Here is a 23373-nt window from a genome sequence, read left to right as displayed (position 1 = left end):
AAATTCATGCCTAGACCAGGGAATGACCAGATCACTCACCTTTCTTCTTTTCCTCTCTTCTTTTTCTGATTAACATCCTAGGTGTGTTGTTCATTAGTTCTTCTTGGCATCTTCTTGGCATTAGTTGTCACTTCTTGGGATAAAAATCTATGAAGAAAAATACCTCCCTACTTGATAATTTTTCCAATAAGTGCTCATTTTCTCAATTTCTTTGCTATTTTCTGTTTATTTAAGGAATTACCAAGGTGTTGTAAAGGGTAACTCCTAGCTGGGAGTCTGGGGCTGTACAGCATGACATGACGACATCGTCCACTCTGAAGTACAAACAATGTAGACTTTTCTGCTGGCACTGTGCTAGCTGGGAGGGCCCTGCTTCTCCTAGTGGAAGCATGAGCAAGGCAAATGGAAGAGGACAGGTGCTGAGCACAGCAGTTCTGTTATCAGCAAGGTTTGCAGGGCATCTATGCTCACAGTCTTGCCTTCAAGGGCTTAAAATTCACATGTAACTAGTGAAGAAACAGACTTGTCTCAAATCAAATAAAGCCAGAGTGTAATTAAATAATAAAACATGACAAACAGTGCATTTCTAGGGAATTACAACATGCCTTGGGTGGAGTTATAAGGCATGAGGCCAAAGGTTGCATGGCTTTCATCATTCAAGAGGCACAGAAAACCCCTGATGCTGACACTGTTAGAGGAAGGAGGAGTGGGATGGTGTGGGCAGTCTTTCTGCATACAGTTTAGAAACCAAGCTTTGATTTTATGCTATTTGGGCATGGAACTGCCTGTATCTCCTGTATGCCTCTTCCAGCCTCAACCAGTTAACCTACTAAGACTGCAGAATGATGCTGGCACATCCAACCAGCTAGTTCAGCACCTGAGTACCTCTGAAGAGTGGAGAAGAAAGTCTTACCCTGGATCAAGGCAGTTTTTTCCAGCCCCTGTGCCGGGATTTCCATGAGTAGAGCTCAAGAGCAATGACAGCAGCTGCTGACTCTGGTATAGAGAACCAGGAACTGGGAGAATCCCTGGGGTGCTGTAAGCTGGTCGTGGGTCAGTGCTGAGGTTGAGGCTGGGGAGCTTTGAGGTGATCTGTCTGGGATAACAGATATTCTGTGACCATGGGCTTGGCTAGAGCAGCCCAGAGGATGAGTTGGAAGCCAGAGTAGCATTTTCCAGTGAGGCAGGACAAATGATGAGTGAGACCATTTCAGTACTTCTCAACATGGATGATTAAAGTATGATTCTGATGCCACTCTGTGTCCTGATGGCTACTGTTGTACTTCTGTACAGAGGGCTGTGAGATTTCAGGGAGCTGTGGGTGCAATGGCCAGCTTCTTCTTCTTCATGTTCATCTTTTCCAAGTGAACTTTGAAGGGTCTGAGGCTTTACCCAGGAGGTAGGTAGAAGGAGATGCTTGCAGGTGCAGTGTTTCTCTTACCCTGTGCTCCTCCTGTTACCTTCTGGTGTTTGGCTGGAGAGAGAGCAGACTTCAGCAGAGACATGAGACTTGTGCTGAGAACCACAGCTGGCAGCAGGATGTTGTCTCTCAGCGAGGGGTAGAAGCCAAACCCAGCACTCTTGCTGCAGTGGCGGCTCCCAGGAGGGTGGAGAGTAACAGGCTCTTGGAGAAGAGGTCTTGTGAGGTGGGAGCCTTTGTGTCATGCTGGTAATAAAGTCTTCAGAGACAGAACATGCTGATTCACAGAAATTGAGACTGTTTGTGGGAAAGAGTTGGCTTTCACAAATATCTTGACTTGAAAACTCATGTGGAAATAAAATTTTGGAACCGTCAGAATGTTTTGGTAGTTTCTAACTGAATGGCTTTCTCATTTAAAAATACTTTTTGTTTTGAAAATTAAACCTAATAACATATTTAAGAAGTTGCATTAAAAGATATGTTTTGAAATTGTCAAAGCAAAATGCTGACCTTAAACTGCAGGGTTTTTTTTCTTCGCTCCAGATCTTTAGCTTTGAGAGTTGCAATAATTTAAAACTTTCCTCCCTTTTGAAGTGGGATATTGATATGCAGAAAACTGTTTACAGTTTACTCTTTACAGTGTACAGGGAAATTATTTCTCTCTCAGCTTAACATAATGGACTATGTCACTTTAACATGAACTAGCCCCATTTAAAAGCAACAAATTTCTAATAAATTCACTTTAAAAAGAAAAAACAATTCTGTTGCTACAAAGACACCTTTTACTGTCACAATTATTCTCCCACAAGTACAAGCAGATTTTCTGATTCTAGGCTTAAAATGTTTACTGATGATTGTAATGCACTCAAAAGAAACCAAATACAGATGGTTAAGTTCGAACAATGTTTTTCTGACACAGTATTTGACGCTCAAAAAAGTCATAAAACAAAGAAGTCCCAATTCAGTACTGTGCAGCATGTCCTGCTGATGTGTTTATTTCCGTTGCCTGGATTTTAATCACTGGGATGTGCTTACTTCAAATGTGATGCTAAACATTGCCTGGTAGTATAATGCATTTCCCAGGAAAGTGCATTCTGACTAGCATGTGAAGTGCAGAAGAAACACTTACGGGGAATATTAGTATTAGTATTAGTATTAGTATTAGTATTAGTATTAGTATTAGTATTAGTATTAGTATTTTTTTATTTTTTTTTTTTTTTTTATCATGGCCTTAAGAAAAACAACAGTTCATCCTTTCAAGCCCTGTATCCTGAGTTTATTTATACTGGTACCAGTTTGGTAAAGGGCCTTCCAGATGACTGTGGATTATGGTGGTAGCTACAGGCTTGCAGAGTCAGGGGGCCATACTCTGAATTCAGCTCCTCACAGCTCACTGTCACCCCTTCTGCCCCCACTGTGCCAGGAAGCTTCATATTATGGCTCACAGCCTTGCCCACGCACTCGGTCAATCTTGCAGGGCCCAATACCCAGTGCCCATCTGCTCTATGCTGACATTAAGATGCCACTATGCTCTTTCCTAGGAATAGTTGCAGAGTCCTTGGCTATAATTATGTGCCACAGTAACTGTGGTGCAGCAAGATTTGAACCAGTCCTTGACTTCCAGAGGCTGTGTTTTGGTGGTGATGGAGATTTCTGGCTGTTACATGGTCAAGCCTTAATACTGATGTCATTAGGGCTCACTGGTTCAGCTCGTATGATAGAAATGGTTCTCATCATAGTGATCTGGAGGTGAGATAAGATGCATAGAACAGATATGATTGCTGGGTTTGGTGTAATTTTTAAATTATATATTATTTGTAACATTCTTGGCACCTTTTTAATACTATATATAGATTCAATATATTGCATTAAGATGATGGTGGATGGTGAAGGTGGATGAAAGGTAAAGCAGAATAGCTATGGTGCAAAGGTAGCACCTTTCCAGCTTGTGTGTATTCTTAAAACCAGGGCAAATATTTTTTTTCTTTTCACTGGGACTGACTACAACCTTGGTATCAGCTCTGACTCAGGCAAGCAGGAAAACTGTTCATCTTGTGACTCTCCCCACTTTTAGTGCCCTCCAAGTATTTTTTACCTGGGAAACTTTATGACAGCAATATCTTGCAACATAAAACATGATTGTCCTACATTGTGTGCTTGGGACTTACCATTACATCAGAACACCAAAGGCAGCAGGTTGGCAGACTGGCTGCTGAGCTGCTTGGGTGCTGCGTGTTATTAGTCCCTGTTACATGTGTCACTGAAGCCCTGCACTCACTGCTAAGTGTCGAGGTACAGAGACAGAACAGAAGTGCTGTTGGCAACCATCATCAGCTAGTTGTTTTTGTCTGTGATTTCATAATGTTTAAGACACAGTGGAGCTTTTTTCTCATTAGTAAGGGTCAGTATGCAGAAAAAAGATCTCATGAAGTCCTGGTGTATTGTGTCACCCTGTTCCATCTTCATTTCATCATCACCCACTCCCACCTTGCCTGAAAAGTCACACACTCTGCAGGATGCCTTGGGAAGACAGATTGTTTTCATTTGCAGGGAAGTTTGCAGCAGAGCACTTTTAAAATGACATTGTAAGAAATTGCTACAGTGCAAGACCTGCTCTAACTTTTATTTATATAAAAAGAGATCTGGGTTAGGATTTCTAGTTGGAAGAAACCCACGATTTTACTAGGACAGGGAGGCTCATTCTTCTCTTTTGGCATGCCATGCTCTCTGCAATCTATTTGAGAGGCAATAAAGGAGGTAATAAAGTGGCAATCAAAAACAATGCTTCAGTAGTCCTGAGCCACAGTTTGTGGGATTTCATTTGGAACTTATTTACCTAACCCACTCCCACACATCTATCTGTCTTAGGCACCTACAGGAGTCGTCTCTTTGGAGGGCTTGAGGCTGTCAAAAGGTTAAATTTAGTTCTTAGAGCAGTCTGGAATACTTTATTGTTGGGAAGGGGAAGTGCTGAGAGGTAAGGGTATATGGGCACTGCAGGTACAGAGTACAGAGACAGCAATAATGACTCAGTATTCAGGAACATTGCATTTCCATCACTGCCACAGTGAACCAGATTAACTGATCCTCGTAAGAAGAATCTTGGATTTCTCAGGGATGAGCTGAGACTGGAAGCTTTCTTGCTACCAGATCTGAGTGAGAACTTCTCCTTGTCTCTGCATCACACCGTGTTGTACTGCAGCCAAGTGGTATCAGGGTTAGAGCTGTGTGTGTTTTGGGTGCTCTGAGGTACAAAGTAGGTATACCCAAGTGACTTACCTCACAGCAGCTGATTGTACCTTCTGAGGCCCCTTTCACCTGAATTACTGTATGATCCTGGGATCCTACATTTCACAGCTGCAGAGCTGTTGTTGTAGCCCTAGGTAATCCCTTCCTTCACCCCACAGCTGAGGTTAGCTGGCTGCACCCACAGTAGGACAGTGCTGATACTGACAGTGGTGGTGCTCCTACATCTGAGCAAATAGTTCAGAGAAAAGTTGATGCATTACCTTTCATTGTCAGGGTTATAATACAAATGAGACATGCATGAGCTGACCATATTTTTTTCACGTTCATTATTTTACATATTTTTAAAAGTTGTCTTTCAAGATCTTTTCTCTATATGTTGATTATGAACCATTCTGTAAGAATCACCAGGCTTCTTGATTACTTAACTGCAGCTAGGTATGAGGCCTGTCAAGGTTGTTTCTGATTGAGCTGGGACAAGTTCACAGTATGGCTGGCTTCCATAATCTTGTGTGGACAGGTTGGATGCTTTCTCTTACTCCTCAGGATGGCAAAAATGACATATGCTTTCTGCAGGTTTTCATGCCACTAGGTACTGACCTGGGTGTGACAGAAAAAAGCTGAAGAGAGGTATGAATGAACTTAAAATTCAAAATGATATGGACAGAAGAGACTTCTTTTCCAGTTTTCTCTATTTTACAGCACTTCTCTGGAAGTCCTTTCCATTTCCTCTCTCTTGCTATTTTTGCGCATATCTTCTGTAAGGAAGGTATGTGTTTAAAGAGTAGAGCTGAACAGCTAGCAGTAGAAATCCTATAGGTTTTTTATATGCAAAGGTAGTCTTCTGTCTCTGGAGACTGATAGATTTAAGGTCCTAGGCCAATTGTTATACACACTGTTGGAAAATTAGGATACAGTTGGCCATGACTGTGAACTTATGCAGAGCATTTAATTCAATTTTCATTCTTCCAGAATAAGGGTGGAATTCTGTGTTCCTTTCTGTAGTAAAGTCCTGCTGTTTAGCTGAGTCAGTGTAATGGACAGTTGCCTGAATGCATTTAGAAATAGAGGGCCAAGCAGATTATCTCCTCTTTATTAGCTTTCTTCCTTGCTGTGGAATTTCAGCACATCCCAATCTTGAAGACATTTCTCTTTGTAACATACTTTTGGATGGAAGAAAATATTACCTTCCCAAGTCTGCCTACAGGGAATTGACATGGGGAGAAGTGAAAAACTTTAAAACATTCAGGTTACCAGTGGTACAGGTGGGCCCTTAGGTAGCTGAACATTTTTTAAAAATGCCCCTAGAGATGTCTTTCTGAAAATGAGCGACGTGGCAGAGAAAGGACTGAACCCGCCCTGGTGTCCCAGATGCTTAGCTAGTGCTGCAAATGCTGGCTTAGCCTTCCTGTCCTAACTCTGTACTTAGTCCTGTCACTGCTGCCTTTGATTTAGAAGGGCCGCTCTGAATAGAAAGACTGTACTCAGGGTGAGTAATGGTGGTGAAATTCGTCTTTTTAGTAGTTGATTTTTAAGCCTGAAAAATCTGGCATATTCACAAACTGTGAATCAGTGCATCCAGCTACAGATGTTATCCTCGGGAAACTGAGGATCTTGTACCCAGCCGTACTGCTGTTGAACTACAGAAATGCTCTCAGAATGTGATTCTTGTTTCTACGACATCCAGAAGACAGTTGCGTTCTCTTTGTAGAAGCAAAAGATCACAGGAGGTAAAAAGCAAACTAGAATAACACAAAGGAAGGGGGAAAAAAAGTGTTCAAAAGACCTCTGTCTCTCCCCAGCTTCCTGCTCCCTCCCCCTGCCCCTTGCCTCCTCTTCCTTCTGTCTCTAAGGGTTAAATATGCAGAGGGAAAAAATTGCTAGACTTTATGTCTGTGCTTGGTGGGAACTATTAAATTACAGCTGGATGTTTTTAATTATGCCACACATAAATGCCTGAACACAACAGCGTTTTAATCCAAATGTGAGCCTCATTTATGTGTGTTCTGTGTTTGCTCTGAAATGCACTGGCTGGCACTTGTTTGTGGTGGCCCCTTTGTGGCATTGTAACAGTGTGTGGGGTTTTTACCCTCCCCCCCCCCCCCTTTTTTTTTTCCCAAGTGCGAGGATGGGAGCTAGTGCTGGCGAGGGGGAAAGGAAATGGGTAATAAAACAGAGAGCTAAGCGGCTCACTGGAGCCAGCGATGCTGGGATCTGGTTAATTGCTCCGAAATGAAAAAGATTCGGGGGTTTTCATGAAATCCCATAGGTGCATTTGCCAAGCCTCAAATATTAGATTGAATTACAGTTTCTAATTCCTCCCCCCCTTTACCCACAGCCATGTGTCTTATTTCTTCCTAAAGCTTGTCCACTTTTCAGAGCAATGAATGTAAGAAGGAAGCTGAGTAAGGACTGCCTGCCTGCTTGTTTTACACCTTCCCCACCTACGTCTTTTCCTAATCCTACCTTTTATTAAAAAACAAGAAATCTTTCTCTCTCTCCTCCAGTGTATCCTGATCTGTTTGTGGATTTGAGGTTGAAACGTTGCCTATGTACTTTGCCTCACAAGGGGCTGCGGGGAGGGCGTACTGAGGAACCCTGTCTCTGTCCCTTGTTCTCCACACCCACGCACTAGCTAAGCATAATATAATCCTTTTCTGCATAGCCACCAAGACTTGTTTTTTTAAAGGGGCTTTGACCTGTCCCTCTCATTTTCAGAAATAATTTTACATTGGCAGTTAGTTGTGCCAGCATTTTTACTATCCCACAAAGGGATTTCAGCACCTGATTTGTGGGTGTAAGGGGACTTCACTGGGAAATGACGTCAGTGGCGTGGCTTGGAGGAGTAGCTGTCTCTGAGATCAAATCCTTAAATGGTAGGATTGGCACCAACAAAACTGAAGCTAGAGCTGAGACTCTCCTGTGTATAAATTATATCTACAAATCAAGATGCAACCCCCTTTTCTGACAGTTATTGTGTTTTGTTAACCAGTGAACAATGTATATTTTCTTAGCCTGGACATTTTGAGATTATGGAAAATGCACCTTTGTTGTTAGGCTGGTATCTGATCCAAGTGTTGTTTCTCCTCTTGTGAGGAACTGGAAGTCTTTGCTCTTTCTTCCACCCTGGAGCTGGGAAGGCTCTCTGAGTCATCTAGTTATGTCCCAGCCTTGGAATGGGCCTTTCTGCTGGAAATTTCTCTGCCATGTTTTTCTGAGCTGATCCCACTGCTTGGTGCTCTCAGCATCCCCCCACAGGCAGTTAATTCTGATGTGCTTCTTATTCAAGGATCATTTTTTTTTTTTCCTTCTACTTTTGTTTAAACTTTCTTGTGTTTTGGGTAAAGGTGATTTGGCATGCAGACTCAATCATCTGGCTCAGTCCCTCTGTCCTCCTGGAAGTTGTTTCCTACATTCCTGTGTTATTTCTCACCTTCCTCATACCATTTTATGGTGGAAGCACTGCTGGAAAGGAGTGTGTGAAATGTTCCTTCCAAATTAGGCATGCACATTAGCAATTAAATGTAAGTTCCCACTTTCAGTCTGCTGTGATTATTTTAAATAATTAATTATTAAGAGCCCCATTTCCCACTCAAAGGCAAGAAGGATTTAGGACACCATTTAACTGGCAGTGTTTACCCAGCCCCTCATGCAGCCTCTGCTGTTAAGCACTAGTCTGGGCTGCCCAGCTTAAGAGAGCAGAGCAACTAAGGGCATGCTTGAGTAAAGCATGCTTTGATACTTCTGCTGTTTCCTTGTACGTGATCTCATGATGCATTGCTGTGGGGAGATCTAACTGTTCTGCCAGCTCGTTTTCAAGAACTGTTTTCAAAGGGAATGGTTTTAAATTGCGCACTTGGGGGGTCATTTATTGTCTTTTTTTTTTTTTTTTAGTGCTGGGTCCTCAGGCATTTGAGGGTGAAATCTCTATTGTTCATCCCACCTCCAGAATGATCAGAAATCATGGATTTTTACTTAGCCACCCACTGTCTTTTGACCTGAATACTTCAATTTTTCTTTCCCACCCAGTGCCTTCCTAATGTTAGCCACAGTCTTCCCATCTTGCTCTCACCCTGTAGGGTAAGGAAATGTGGTTTCATCCATGAATGACATTAATGCCATTGTGTGAATCATTAGTGGATCCAGCATCACAAGCCCTAGGGGATCAAATACTTGCAAACCACTAGAGAGGAATTCTAATATCAAATACGTGGCAGGAATCATCCTAGCTCGAAGAAAACAAAACAACCCTCTTTAATACCCAGAGAAGGTCATGGTACTTAGAGAGAAGAGGAGCTTGTGTAAAAGCCTCGAGGGGCCCAGAGGCAACCATCCTGCTTCTCTCTCCTGTTTGTATTCCCTCTTGCCTGCCCTCCTCCCAGGCAGCTCCCTCTCCAAGTGACTAACCAAATCCTTCCCACTTGTGGCATATAACAGCAGTATTTGAAGCCCTGACAAGGCTGTTGCCTTGTTCTTCCTCAAAACAAACAAACACAAAGTCAAGATGAAGCATGACTAACTCATAAAAAAAAATAAATTAATAAAGACAGAAATTGAGCTTTTGTGGTGGGGTGGGAGAAGAAAAGCTGAACACCTGCTGTTCTGCTGTGGTGCCATCCCGATTGCCCTGGAGGCTGCTGTTAGTTCTGCCTTTGCAGGCCTTTGTGCCAGTGCTGCTGCTTTGCCTTAGCGCATGGGTAGAAGACAGCACAAGAGCATGGGGTTGTCTCACAGCCCAAGGAGGAGTGTAAGATGTAACCTTGTGATTGCTTGTTGGCATCTCTGATGATCCCAACACTTCAGTAGGTGTTCAAAAGCTGATTATTTTTTTTTTTTTTTTGGTTGTGTGTAGTGGCAGGTGCTCACATTTTAAAATTTTGTCTGAACATCCTCTGGGATGTAAACACGCAAGGCATATTTGGCTGGCGGCTCCTGCAAGTATGCATTACCTGTGTAAGAACAGGAATACTGTGCAAAAACGGAGAAAGCAGATGGGAGTGCTTTGTTATGCACAACAGAACACTGATTTCCCTTAACAACATCATCCTGCTAACCTTGAAGAGAAAATTCAAAGGTACTGCAAAACCCTTCTCTGTGGAAACACTTATTCCCAAGTATCAGGCATCAATACTTGACATTCCCTGCAAAAATTAGGGGTGGTTAATACATTTCAACAATCTATATAAGTAACTGGCATAGCTAGATCATTCATGCTGCAAGTGGCCAACCTAGAGATGTGTAGAACATCTTAAAATAGCTGTTGAAATATCTGTGTGAAGTTATATTGCTCATTTCTCTTCTTTTGTGAGCTCTGAATTAAAGTATTGGAATGTGAGAATTTCCAGTCCAAGAGGGTGGTGGTGGGACCAGAACTGAAGGGAGAGTTAATTTTATCAGAGCAATTTTGAAACAATTTGAAACCAGGTTGGTTTTTACTGTGTTTGGAGCTGAAACTCTTCACAAATTAAACCTGATCATTTGAATTAGAGTTCTTACACTCTGTTTCAAGAGCTAATAGAGATGACAAAGCAATGGAGAGTGGAAATGTTAAAACTGGTATTCTGAGAAGTCTCAGGTAACACTGAGTTTTCAAACTCTTCAATACTGACATCTGTAAGCAGATATTTGGTAACTTACTTTTTGAAGCTCATTACCATAGTGTAGTACATTGCTAGTACTCTGGCATCTATGAAGGTTTAGCCAGCAATGATGACAGGCTCAGAATTAAAAGTATGTGTGGAACAGTTAAGATAAAAGGTGCCTTTTTTCTTCTTTGAACATGGAGAGTTTTCTGGTTATAGTTTCTTGAAGTTAATACATGATAACACAAACTATTTTGGAATGGGGAGAACAATCCTTTAGGCACAACAACAAAAAAAAGAAAACAAGGAGGAAAGCTCTTCCTATCCAGACCTTAAGTATATGGAAGATTGATTTTCTGTGTGTGTGATTAAATGTCTTAATTTATTAAGCAAAGACTTACTGAAAAAAGGAAAATCATGTTTAATCCATGCATATGGCTACTACAGTGTCTTTTTGAATAATGGATCTTTTCCTGCACATCAATGTTATTACAAAGCTGGAGAAGCATCAAAGGAATATTCTGCTTGCTGCATGAGCCTTGGGAAGTTAAGTGCTAAGAGGAGACTAGGTTATACTTTCCCAAACTGTGAAACAGATAAAAATGGGGCTAAAGATGTCTGTAGAAGATGATACGCAGCTATAAGCCCTCAGTGGTTAAATTTCTGATCAGGATTAACAATGTTCCATTATTTATTAGGAACATGGAAATGGAATGGTATTTTAAAAATTGAACTAGATACGGTTTCTAGTTGGAGATCTCTTTTAAATATTGCATCTTTTGCTATTTCTACAGGAACTTATATGGACTATGGTGTAAGTAGTGAAAATGTAAACAGTAGCCAAGACGTTTTTAAATGATAGCTTCTATTAACAAGGTACAATATAAACAGACCTCAAGGTATGTGAACATTTCTTATCAAGCAGAGGTTTATATGATAGCTGAATAGTTTCATGATTTCTAAAAAGCTATTTAAATCAGTGGACTTAAAGTAACTCTTGTCAAAGTCAGAGGGAATTTTACCAGTGGAAACAGAATTAAGCCCTAAAGAGATCATTTTTTCAGCACCTTTGCAACTTTTCCTCTGCCACCATTGGAGCCAATGGAAAGGGTTTCATTGACTTTGGCACATAAAGGGATGTTAGCTGTGTAACCCAAGATATCTTGTGAGTGCCAAAGAATAAACGAAATTTAGAATGAGACCCGCTTTGCTGTAATGGTGATGATATAATACTCAAGAGCAAACAACTAATAACCTCTTCTTAAAACAAGAATCCATCATGAATGCTCCAAGACTAAAGGGAAAATTTTCCTCTGGCCTCTGGGATTCCCTGTTGGGCAATGAAAAGAGGAGCTATATCATGCAGAAAATGATGAGGAAAGAGTAAAACCCCTCAGGAGAAAAAAGCCTGTTTCTTTTCCCCTCCTCGTCTCCTGGCATGCTTATCTTTACCGCTTGTGTACAATTCCATTGAGAAAAACCAGTTCATGATAGAACAAACTGAGAAAGTGCTAGTTCAGGCAGCCTCTTCTTTTCTTTCATGGATTAATGGCAACTGAAAATGAAAGGATTATTTAAGGCCACTTGGGCAATATTAAGTACTGCCTATTGTGTTAGTCTAGGATCACATGTAGCCTGGAAACCAAAGACAGCAAACCACATTAGGTTAGTGTAGGTGGACACCTAGGTTATGAAACAGGCAGTTCTTGGATTTGCTTGTCACTAGTTAGAGAACTGCCAGTTTTGAAGAAAGAAACTTAAAAAATGGTGGTTTGTAGTCAGCCTTTCTGAAATTGCCAGAAGACTAGCCATGTTTCTCAACTCTGGAAAACAAAGTCTTAGTAACCATTCTCAGTGATCATTTTTTATTTGGACTTCTGCTGAAGATACAAGAAGTCAAAGTTAAATCAAGTTCATTATTCATGTGTGTACTGGTATGGGGCTGAGCTGGAAATGGTAATTTTTTGAAAATTGTAGCCTGTTCTTGTCAATCCATTTCAGAACAAGGGGAAAGCTTCAACAAATCCATTCCCCTGTGTTTTCCTGTGAGTCAAATGCAAACAATTTTCAAGCCTTCGCTAAGAAATGCAGTTCACAGTCTGGCAGGACCTGGGAAAATAAGAACTTAAGTGAGTGTACCATGGGGTGTAACCATCTCTCTCTGTGCTGGGACAGAAGCTGCCTTTTGAGCAGCCATCTCACTTCAGCTTTTGCTTCTCTCTGTATCAGCTAAAGGTTCTGACTGCTCTGCTTCTCCATTTCTGGAATGGTAGAGGTGTACTGGCAAAAATTTCCTTGGAACTAGATCTGGAAATCTCTTTGCCTTGGATGGTGTGTTGTATGAACTGACATTTGTTTGGAGGAGTTGAGTGAAAGGATTAAGTATGAGAACTTCCAATTTCAACATACATGAATTTTGGGGAATGTGGTGGTGCATCCACTCATTTGTAGCAGGAGGCCACAGGTCTTGTAGTATCCTGTAGAAGAAGAAGCTTCAGTGATACTGTGGAGAAGGACTAAAGGAAATTAAATACAGAAATTATCAGCAGAAAGATACTACTCTCCAGCAAGTGTTTTGGTAAATGGCCTTTATCCCAGATTGTGCTAATTCTGCAGCCCATGCACGCCTATGCTTCAGGAACTTGGTTGCTAAGGGACCTAAGGGCTTTCAATGGGGATGGACATTACACAGTGCTGGTGTCATATGGGACATGAGACTCATCTTGCACAGATTAGGTATTCATTACTGGTGTAGAAGATAAGGGCCAAATCAGAGATTGTTTCCAAATGAACTGGCCACATTACATTGTGTGTTCTCCGGTTACAGCCCTGCATTCTCGAGAATTTAGAGCTGATACTGTAAAAGGTACAGAGAAATTATTTAAGTCAACAATGAGGAGTGGAAAGAATGTGCTCCTGCACAGAATACTTTGTGCCTTCCCACTTTGTGTCTTCTTTGTTTCTTCTTTCTGCTTCTTTCTTCCTTATTTATTATTGTTTTGGATGCCTTGCTCCATTGATATTTCCTATTGAGGATATTTTGAGTCCTGTTTAGAACAGAAGAAATGATCAAATGATAATTTATATTATTTTTCTCTACAGATGTTGGTGGAGATTTCTTGATATTTAGGTAATAGTTATTAAAAAACCCCTATGAATCCCAGGCTAAGGTTTTCAAATGGGCCCAGGCTCACTTTACCCTTTTATTTAACCTTTATTCTTTCAGACTAGAAGACATTTTTTACTATGTGTTAAAGAGTGATATGTTTTCTTCCCAGTCTGGATCTACAGCAATCTCCTGAGTTATGTTTTCTAAAGTCCTTGTAAAGAAAAGCTGGATTTTTTTTTTCCACTTCTCTCACACTGAAGTGAGGGCCTAGTTTTTGTTGTCTTTGCTTTGAGCAGTGGGGAGGAGGAATTCCTTCCTGACAGTTGAAGGGACAAACAATTTAGAAATATAAACACTAAAGGAGGGCAGGGGGTGTCATTCTTATACCACACTGGTGTAAATCAGCAGCAGGGTCAAAGGAATGTATGTCACATCACTTAACAGTGACACTTAACAGGAAATCTTCTTGCCTCCATGCCCATCTTTTCTCACAGGATTTTGTCCCAGTTATGGCCCAAATTATTATTGGATTGGTGTACTCAAGCCAGAATATCAGAAGAAAACCCAGGCCAAAGTGAAGCAGTGTCATGCTTCAGCAGGTTGCACAAGCAGCAGAAGATACAGAAGAGACAAGTGCTGTGGAGAGCCCTACCCCAAGGTTTGACCACAGGGAACAAGGCTGGGGTGTCTTCATAAATGGGTGTATTGGGAAAGGGGTAACCATTCAACCAACAATGCCTAACATTATACAGCTAGCACTATCTATAATATACCCTGAAAACTCCAGAAACAAATTTTGACTGGATTTATGAGTTTTAGGACAGGAGCCAAGTTTGCTCTTACTCAGTCTTGATGTGTTTAGAGCGATCTCATCTTTATATGTCTGGAACTTTGTTTTCCTGACTTGGTTTCTTCATATTCCAATAGTTTTTATCAAACTGTAACAGTGACATTCTTTCTCTAATTTGGCTTACGGTCAGAAAAGGGCCTCTTAAATATACACATTATGTTTAATGGGCTTTTCTTTTAATTTCTTATTCAATTAACAGAGATTCTCATGCCTACTCAGGAAGTGCTTGGCTTCCATTTTTCAAAGCAATTGTAACTTTCCCATTAATTTGGTAGCTGTGATAGCACTTGCCATCTGCCATGACACATGCATGCACTCAACCTCCCACCCATCAACCACTCATATCAGGATCTTTAAAGGGGTCCATAGCATGTCCATAGAGGTAAATCTGATAAACCACTTACAGCAGAGGCCATCCAACCTCTGGTGTAAGTCACAGCTCTCAGTTTTTTTGTAACTTAAGTCTATTCCCCTTATAGAAAACTTCTGTCTGTCAAGCTGACTTTTACACATGGAAGGTTTCACTGAAGTTGGTTTAACCCTTATCAAGAAGGGGGCAGAAGGTAATAACAAGTAATTTTGGCCTATGACAGTATTATTTCCTCTTGCTTTGTTTCTTTCTCTGTTTTTCTGTCTCTGTGTCTCTGACCAATTATTTTCCTGCGAGATCTTATATGTGAAAATCTATACAAATCTGACTTGAGAGCAAATTATCTTTATAACTGCTCCTTGGATCACATCAAACATCGGCTGCTAATGTTCCTGAATGTTCTTCATACAGATCATGCAGCTGGCTATAGATAAGTTAAAGTTTACAACATTAACCAAGGATGATCTCTATTACTAAAGGTGCTGGTCTGAATTACTGTTAGTACTGTGGTACATCTTTGGATTTACCAGAGTTCATATCTGATAAATGTCAAAGTAACCCTATGGAATATAGGGAAGATTACATATTATTTTTATAGATTTAAACCTCGTTAAAACATTGTTTCTGTGAGATGTGTGAATATTTCCACCACACTTAATGATGATTTTTGTTTTTAATTTTAGTTATTAGGAAATTCTTCACTAAAAGCAACAACTATGCCCTATGATAAGAGTATTAAACATCCATATTCTCCATATTTTTCTTGGGCATTTTGCTCTCTGAAAGAGAGCTGAGAAAAAAAAATAAGAAGATTTTTTTTAAAGATACATGGTAATTTTATACTTTCAGGTATGAATTAAAGACATAATTAAAGTTTAGGCGCTCAGAAGACGTGTATCCTCACTGAAATGACATGGACCTGTTGGTGTGAGTCCAGAGGAGGGCCATGAAGATGATCATAGGGCTGGAGCACCTTTCCTATGAGGAAAGCTTGAAAGAATTGAGGTTGATCAGCCTTAAGAAGAGAAGGCTGCTGGGAGACCTTATTGTGGTCTTACAGTACCTAAAGGAGCCTTGCAGGTGAGCTGGAGAGTGACTTCTTAAAAGTGATACAAAGGAGAATGGCTTTAAACTGAAAGAGGATTAGTTTAGATTGGATATTAAGAAAAAATTCTTCACTGTGAGGGTGAAGTTCCAAGTCTGGAACTGGTTGCCCAGAGAAGCTATGGATGCCTCATCCCTGGGAGTGTTCCATGTCAGGTTGGATGGGGCTTTGAGCAACCTGTTCTAGTGGAAGGTGTTCCTGCCCATGGCAGGGGGGTTTGAACTAGATGACTTTTAAGGTCCCTTGCAACCCAAACCATTCTATGATTCTATGACATGATACCTTTCTGTACCATATTATTCATTATCTATCGTAAGTAATTATGATTAAAAGTAATTTGATTCAGAATGTTTTCTGGAGCAGAATTTATGCTAAGCAATGACCCACGTTTTCTATTGTAACACCTTATAACTGAAAGTGAGTTTTATTTTTTTTTTTCGTAAAATATAAGTGCCCACAACCGTATCTGTAGAGAATGCATGGATATCCAGCAAAAGCTACACAAGACCAAAGTGTGTGATGTAAATACGTATGTACATAGCACATGTATATATATGTGATTCATTATAGTGTGTAGCTCTGTGTGTTGTACCTTGGCAAGGAGACAAAAGATCCCAGTAATTTCAGGGCCTGATTCAACATTGTACTGTGATTGCTTTGGTCATGCAAAGTAATTGTAAACCTGGCTTTACTGGGCAGTTAAAGTGGGTTTACAGCTGTCTTGTGTCAGGGAGCTGAATGAAGCAGCTAATGAAATCAGCACAGAACTCCTGCTGTTTCAGTGTGGGGGAAGCTGCTCCCCAGGTATCCTTTCCAGCGAGCATCTCCTTGAGATTAGACCTGGGCAATAGTTGGAAGAATTTGTGTTTTCACAGCACAAAACAGTGAGATCCTCTGAGACCTTCAGTGAACCTTAGCATGTTCAGACTGATTGCTGGAGAAGTCCTGCTTGCTTCCAAGTCTAATCCTACTTGGAGCAAGTGCCACCATGGTGGGTCTGTCTGCTTCCATGCTGGGGTGGCTGCAACACCGTGACACTTCTGAAGTATCTGCATCATACTTACAGTACAGAGTAGGGCTGTGGACTCTCTGACAGTGAGAGAGAACAAACCAGGTGGAAATACCCCTGCCCACACTGTTTTTCATATCTCATTCTAAAGAGCAGGTTTTCCTTCTGAAGGGTAGTGCTGGAGGGCAGTCAGTGCTTTTGTGCCTAAACTATTCCTTTGTCCTGTTCATTTGTTTCTCCACCAATGCTGCCAAATAAAGGCTGAACTGTACTACAACTCAGCCTGGGGTGTCCAAGCACTCCAGTGTGGTGAAAGAAATTTTTTATTTTTTTTTTAAGAATAAAATAGGAAAAAAAAATTACACAAAATATAATAAATAGATACAAAATTAAAATGCACACAATAGCTGGAAAGCAAGCGTGCAGCCTTGTTTCCCTCTGTCAGTGGGTCAGTGTGTTCTGTAAGCACTTCCATCCTGTCGGGTCCCTGCTTGGTCTCCACCTGCTAGCCCGGCTCACTCCAGAGGCAGCGCTGACCTGGCCGCTCCCTCATTTCACTGGCGCCAGCGGCTTGATGGGCCTTGCACTTTGATTATTTGTGTTAACAGTTAATTTAGCACCACGGACACGTGTGCCAAAGCTGCCTCCACTTCCTGCAGCCTTCCAACAAATGGGACTTTTATGAGATGCCTTTCACAGCTCCCCCGCCTCCTTCAGCTCAACTCATTTGCCTCTTTTCTCCCCCACCCCTCCCCTGCTTTCCCTCCCCACCCCACCGTCTCAATCTCGGCTGTAATCTTTTCTACATCTTGCAGGAAAAGAGCTATTTCTGGCAGCTCTGTCTCTAACACTCGCCCCACTCAAACTGATTTAATGGAGATTTATAGACGCGAGGCTATGCAGCTCTGAGGCGCTTTCCTGAAAAGTTTTTCTGTGCCCGTGTTACGTATGGAATTTATTTATTTAATGTTTGGTGTTGCAGCTACACTGTCAACTGTTTGCATGACATATTCCACATACTTTTTTTTTTTTTTTTTTTCCTTCTTTTTCCCCCCTCACAAAAATTCCAGCAAAATCCTGTTACACAGCACATTTCTGGTCCAATTCATCCCAGCTGCTAACTTTACCAAGCTAAAATCTGACACCCAGGTCCAATTTAATTAAACCCCAGCCGGCATGGTTCTTTGTGATAATACTGACTCTCGTCTAAGGCAATATGTATTTTGGCTCACTGCTACAAATAAATCCTGTTGTAAGTACCTTCTTCCTAGTACGCAGCACACTGCAGTGGTCCAAAAAAAAAAAGCAGCTCCTGTAAAAAGTTGTGGAGAAGAAAGACTTTTGTAATAATTTATCATGATTTTCCAAATAAGCTCTCTGCTATCTTAAGAAATTATGTTCTCTAAAAATAAATGAGAACTTTAGTTGCATATAACATCAAAACTGCTGTTTCTGTTGTCATTCCAGCTTTGATTGATGCAGAGTGACCCAGACTGGTATGTAAGGGACTCTATATTTATTGCCCGATTCATACAACATATTTATTCTGTGTATTCTTTTCCAAGTGCCCAAGTACTAAAATTAGCATTAAATATTCAAAACACAGCCAGGTATACAAAAATAAATGTATTGTTAAACTTCTATTTCCTCTTCATTATTGGAGGGTGCTTTGTATAAGTGCTCAGAAGGGTATGTGCTGGTATTGGGACTCCTCCTGGGCCCCTCCAGCAGGCACACATCACATCCAGTCCCACTTAGCCTCCACAGGAGACCTGGCTTTTGTGTGGACTGTCAGCCTGAGGGTTTATTTCCCTTGCCCTCATTCCCATGCCTGAGTGGTGACACACATAGATGGTGCCCTATCTGCTTTCAGGAGCAAGAACTGGAGTGTCCCCATCCTGCTAAGTGCTCCAGTTGGCTGCATCTCTGATGGCTTCAGGTGCAGCAGCCTTCTGATCCAAGCTGCTTACAGGAGCTGGGACATAAAGCTGTTTCTCAGTGTCTCCCCTGAGTGACAGTTATTTTTCTTTTTTTGGATGAAATTGAATGAGCTAAGTGTAACCTGTTGAGGACAAATCCTATACTCTTCTCATCTTCCAAACAAGCACTGTGTGAGCCCTGATTCTGTCTGCTCTCCTGCCTCCCGTTTGTTTAACAAATGGTATTTTGAAATAAGGCCATAGTGTATTTTTAAATATCAAATTTTGCTGTGTTTTGAAATTGCAGATTCCCTTTGGTCATGAAGGTTTTGTCCCTGTGTTTAACATTTTGTTATTATGGTCTCTGCTAAGCTCCAGGACAGCACATTTTGGAGGCTGCTGGTGTGCTGGTGAATGTCCTTTACTTAAGCTGAGACAGGTACTTTCCTGATAGATTTTTTTTGTGACACCAAGGGAAAAGTTAACAAGTTGGAGAAACACGGATATTACCATTTCAGATCAGACCAGTTGTGCCTTGAGACCACTATTTTGCTGTGAGAGTAGCTAATCCTGGATGACAGGTTTTTTACAAATTAAACATAGTTTGAGAATTGTTATCCTGTGTAAGGGTAGCAGCATTGGAAATTAAATGGGTTTTCCAGTCTGCCTATTTTGCAGCACATTGCTTTAGGTTTTTTGGGAATTTACATTTGTTCTGGTCAGTTAAAAGGTTTTACAAAAGACCTAGGAAGTGTTGAAATTGCAAGTTCGCGTTGGACCAAGTGTTGCAGAAACATGGTGTTTCAACACTATGTACGTCATGAACCTGTAATTTCAACACTTTCTAAGAGTCACCAGAGTCTCCCAGGCTGAACTATAACATAACTAAGTTTTCTCCCCTGAACACTCAACTATCCTTTTTTTTCTCCCTGGAAAATATAATTTGAAACACCATTTGGCTGACATTAAAGAGTTTAAAATTGTTTTATTAATAATGAAGGAAAGTCAAAGTAAAGGATTACTGCAAATAGAGAAACTTGCTGACTCAAGTGGTAGCAGGAGTGAGTCCTTCTGCTGGATAAATACAGTGGACTAGGGTTGCAGTTTTAATTATGGATTCACTTGCGAGGGACAAAGCTGAATTTTTACAAGCTGTCTGTGGTTATGCTTCTGCCTTATGTCATTGCACACTGGTTCTGATATCAAGTGTTAAACTCCTGAAAATGAATCTGCTATTACTTCTGCCTCTGGGCTGTATCTCCCTCAGGCTCAGCCACAGTGGGGAAGAGAGGTGCAGCACAGCCTTGAATGCAATTTTAAGCAATTTCTACCTGCCCTGCACAGTCCACAGCAACACAGGTGAGACTTACACATTGCGGCATGTGCTCTCCTTCACTAGTCTCCCTCCTCAAATCATACACAGCAAGCATCCAGGATGCAACCTCCCTTTTAAAGACATCTCCTAACACTGGAGAAGCCAGTGCTGACACAGCTGCAGTAGTAAGAAGGGACACCTTGCCCTGTAAGATATCGTGGCTTTGTTTCCTTGACTGGCAGCCTGTCTGTTGACCTGATATTCTCATTCAGTGAAAAAATTCCTTGGTCCTAACACAACACTTTTTGTGCACTGACTCAAAGCATTTTGCAAAGGTTGAGCAACATCCCTTTATTAGATTGAGAAAATGAGGTACAGACAGACCAAAGCGATTGCTGGAAGTCCCCAATGAGGGCAGCAGAGGACGGAGCCCCAGTAGTCAAATTCTTACTCAGTAGCCAAGTTCTTATTCAGTAGCCAAGTTCCTACTCATTTGGAGACACTCTCTTCATTCAGTCAGCTTCCCACCATCCTGTGATGGCAGGAGGGCAGGCAAGTATAAGGTTCTTGATGTAAAATCTTTGTTTTGCACTTTTCCTTATATATTTGCGCAACTTCAGAACCTTTCAGAAACATCCTCCTTCCTTTCATATCCCTTGATATTCCCTCAAGATCTAAATGACCAATATTTTCTTCAAGTATAACATTTTTATTTTTTTTTTTGCATTTATGAGATGAATTGGGAAACTTCCTGTACTATCCCTGGGAAACTGGACAACAAGCAGGACAGGAACTCCTGCATTAACATAGCTTGTATTTAACGTGCACTGGTGTGTCTGTATCTGAGGGTGGGAGATGGAGAGCTACTGGGAATAGCCAGGATTTCTCCCCGTTGTAGGCAAGGCTGCTGAGAAAGCACAAACCAGCCACAGTGGTGAAGTCATGCAAATGCAATGCTACCAAAGGCCACAGGAATTGTGGAAAGATTTGTGTAAATATCTCATGCATTCTTGTGCTCTAAGGTTTATGGAAACAAAAACCACAGTCACAGAGCCCATGCCACATTTGCTCGTCCCTTCCCCCTTCTGTTTCTTCTCTACAGAAAGGTTGTAGAACAGTTTATGTGCAGCCAAGAAACTGTTTTTTTTTTTTCTTTTTGTGGTTATTAGTAATGTTAAAAAAAAGTGGAAAAGATGGTAAGCATAAACAAAGTTGCAGCAGGGTGCAAGAGAAAGGGTGGCTGATTTGTGAGTATCATGTGAACTTCTCTGCTGTAAGCACGCCTGGAGAAATACATACCACACTCATATTTCCCAAGTCATTTCAAACAACACATTGTCTCTATCACCTACCAACTGGACCCCCCTTTCCCTGCACCATTTCATTCAGTAGATTGCCCATGCAATTTGCTTCCCCTCAAAGGGAAGATACTGCATGTTTACCTTTCTGCTTAATTTTTGAGGTTTTGTCATGCTGTCTTGAGAGGCTGACAGTACCTGAGTCTAGACAAAACCAGCCCTGTTTATTCATGTTCTGGTGTCCATTCCTGTCTGTTTTTGATTGCACCAAGGACATTCTCCACTTCTTCAGATGTCTTGTGTCATTTCAGATAGTGGTATCACACTAGGGAGGGACAGTCTCCATGAGCACTGTTACAAATAAATAGCTCAGGGGAATAATGCACCTGCTGTTGGGGGATATATGGGTTGGTTCTACTGCTGCTGATGGATGTGAGCTCCTGGGAGCTGCTGATTGACTACACAACACTTGGGAGGGGGAGAGCACTCTTTCAGGTGCCCTTTCTTTTTCAGGTCTTAGCTGCTTGCAAACCCATACTGACAAGACTAAGGATGGGAAAAACGCAAAAGGAGCTGGTTAAAAGTTTTGTCCTTAGTCTGTGTTAATTAACCACCCCTTTTCAAATCTAATGGAACTTTACCATCTTTTGAGTGGATCCACAGACCAGAGTGCAGGGAACATGGGAGCAACGGACTCCAGCAGGGGCTAGAAGCTGTGAAATTACTGAGAAAGAAAAAGAACAACTTGTATTGTCTCAGGGTAATAACCAGCCTGGCTGCTGGCACAGAGACTGTTGTGACCCAAAGGCCATCATATTTCTCATGTCACAAAACCCAAACCTTTGCTTCCTTCCCACTGTGCCGCAGCACGCAGTGTGTGCCACCCCACTGGTTCCCTTCATCCACTGGGATGTATTTTTTTTTGTTTCCAAGAGGAGATTTTTACATGTAGTAAATTGCTGACTGCATTGGCCATGAAGCCAGGCCTTCCTTGGCCTCTTGGAGGGACATTGGCTCTGAGCAGCCTGGGTGCTTCAGCAGGTGGCACTGTGAGTCCTGCTCACCCACTGCAGGGCTTTTCTGCTTCAAGAGGTATTTTTCTTTTGGATAAGGAATAAAGCTGAGGTTCTGACCACTTGTGGTCTTTCAAAAAGCCAAGGTATTTTTCAAAATACAGGGGTGCTGGCCTAGGCATCCCAGCCAAACTGCAGCTTGGGTAGCATCCTGCCAGTTCAGAGCTACATCAGTGATTCCACTGGGATATGATCTATTTCTTTACTTCCTGTCCTAAAGGAACACCCACAAAGTTGTGAAAGTTGTTCACAGAGTACACAGTGTAAGGGAGGCTGCACTGATTGCTAGGTGAGGGTTAGCTTAGTAATAGCTGGTGTTTTTGGAGTGGCTCTTCAGAATAGAAGTGAGCAGGAAAGAAATAGCTAAGCAGCTCTTAGTCAAGGGTGTTGCTGATATACAAATAAAAAAGGGGACAAAATGCTCCAGTGTGTCAGTTGTGAAACATTAATTAAGTTAACAAGCCTAAAAGGACCAATAACACCATCCTCACTGTCTGTTCCTGCAGCCACTTATGGGCACAGACTTTAGCCTTGCTTTAACAGAAGCATGAGGAAGTTGGTGCTAGTTATCCTGCTCTGGTCTTTTCCAATCACCCAACTCAGAAGCGATGATTTATTTGTTTCTATCACTTACTTCAGCTATGGGCTCAAAAGACAATTATTTGATTGTATTAAATAATCAGGGTTTTGTTTGGATAGATGATTTTATATTTTAGATTCTAGTGGACAGTGTCATCACCCTTTTTCTCATGAGGGAGTCCCTTGCTCACAGCACAAGATTCGGAAAGTTCCAGAGAGAGCACTTGCCCACCTGCTTCCAGATTCCCTCCAGCTTTTCTGTCCTCCTCCCTTCCGTAAGTGCTGCATGTGGGGTGCAGTGCTCCTGACCCTTGCAGAATGCTATTTGCTTATTTTATCTCTGAAAACAAAACAAATTTCTCTGTGTTTTGTTCTATTTCCTACATGATAGAATCTTTTGTTTTCACTTGCAACCTTTGCAGCTTCCAAGAATTTTTACTCCTTGTGGTTTGCTGAGATGCAAAGAGTTCAATAGTCTGCCACCAGGCCCTGGCCCAA

General features: G+C 41.5%; 1 long non-coding RNA gene across 1 annotated transcript in view; it reads left to right on the top strand.

Annotated features, from left to right (window-relative positions):
- Window positions 1–23373, top strand: part of LOC111924871 (uncharacterized) — a 101452-nt gene that overhangs the window by 13903 nt on the left and 64176 nt on the right. The window contains exons 3-5 of the long non-coding RNA XR_002861879.2: window positions 13852–14015; window positions 14687–14770; window positions 15427–15657. This is a non-coding gene — a long non-coding RNA (uncharacterized LOC111924871). The remainder of the gene's footprint in view (window positions 1–13851; window positions 14016–14686; window positions 14771–15426; window positions 15658–23373) is intronic.

Source organism: Cyanistes caeruleus, chromosome 1, assembly GCF_971803275.1.
Source record: "Cyanistes caeruleus chromosome 1, bCyaCae1.hap1.1, whole genome shotgun sequence".
NCBI classification, from domain to species: domain Eukaryota; kingdom Metazoa; phylum Chordata; class Aves; order Passeriformes; family Paridae; genus Cyanistes; species Cyanistes caeruleus.
The sequence above is the reverse complement of the archived record's forward strand: the minus strand, read 5'-3'. Positions and strand labels throughout refer to the sequence as shown.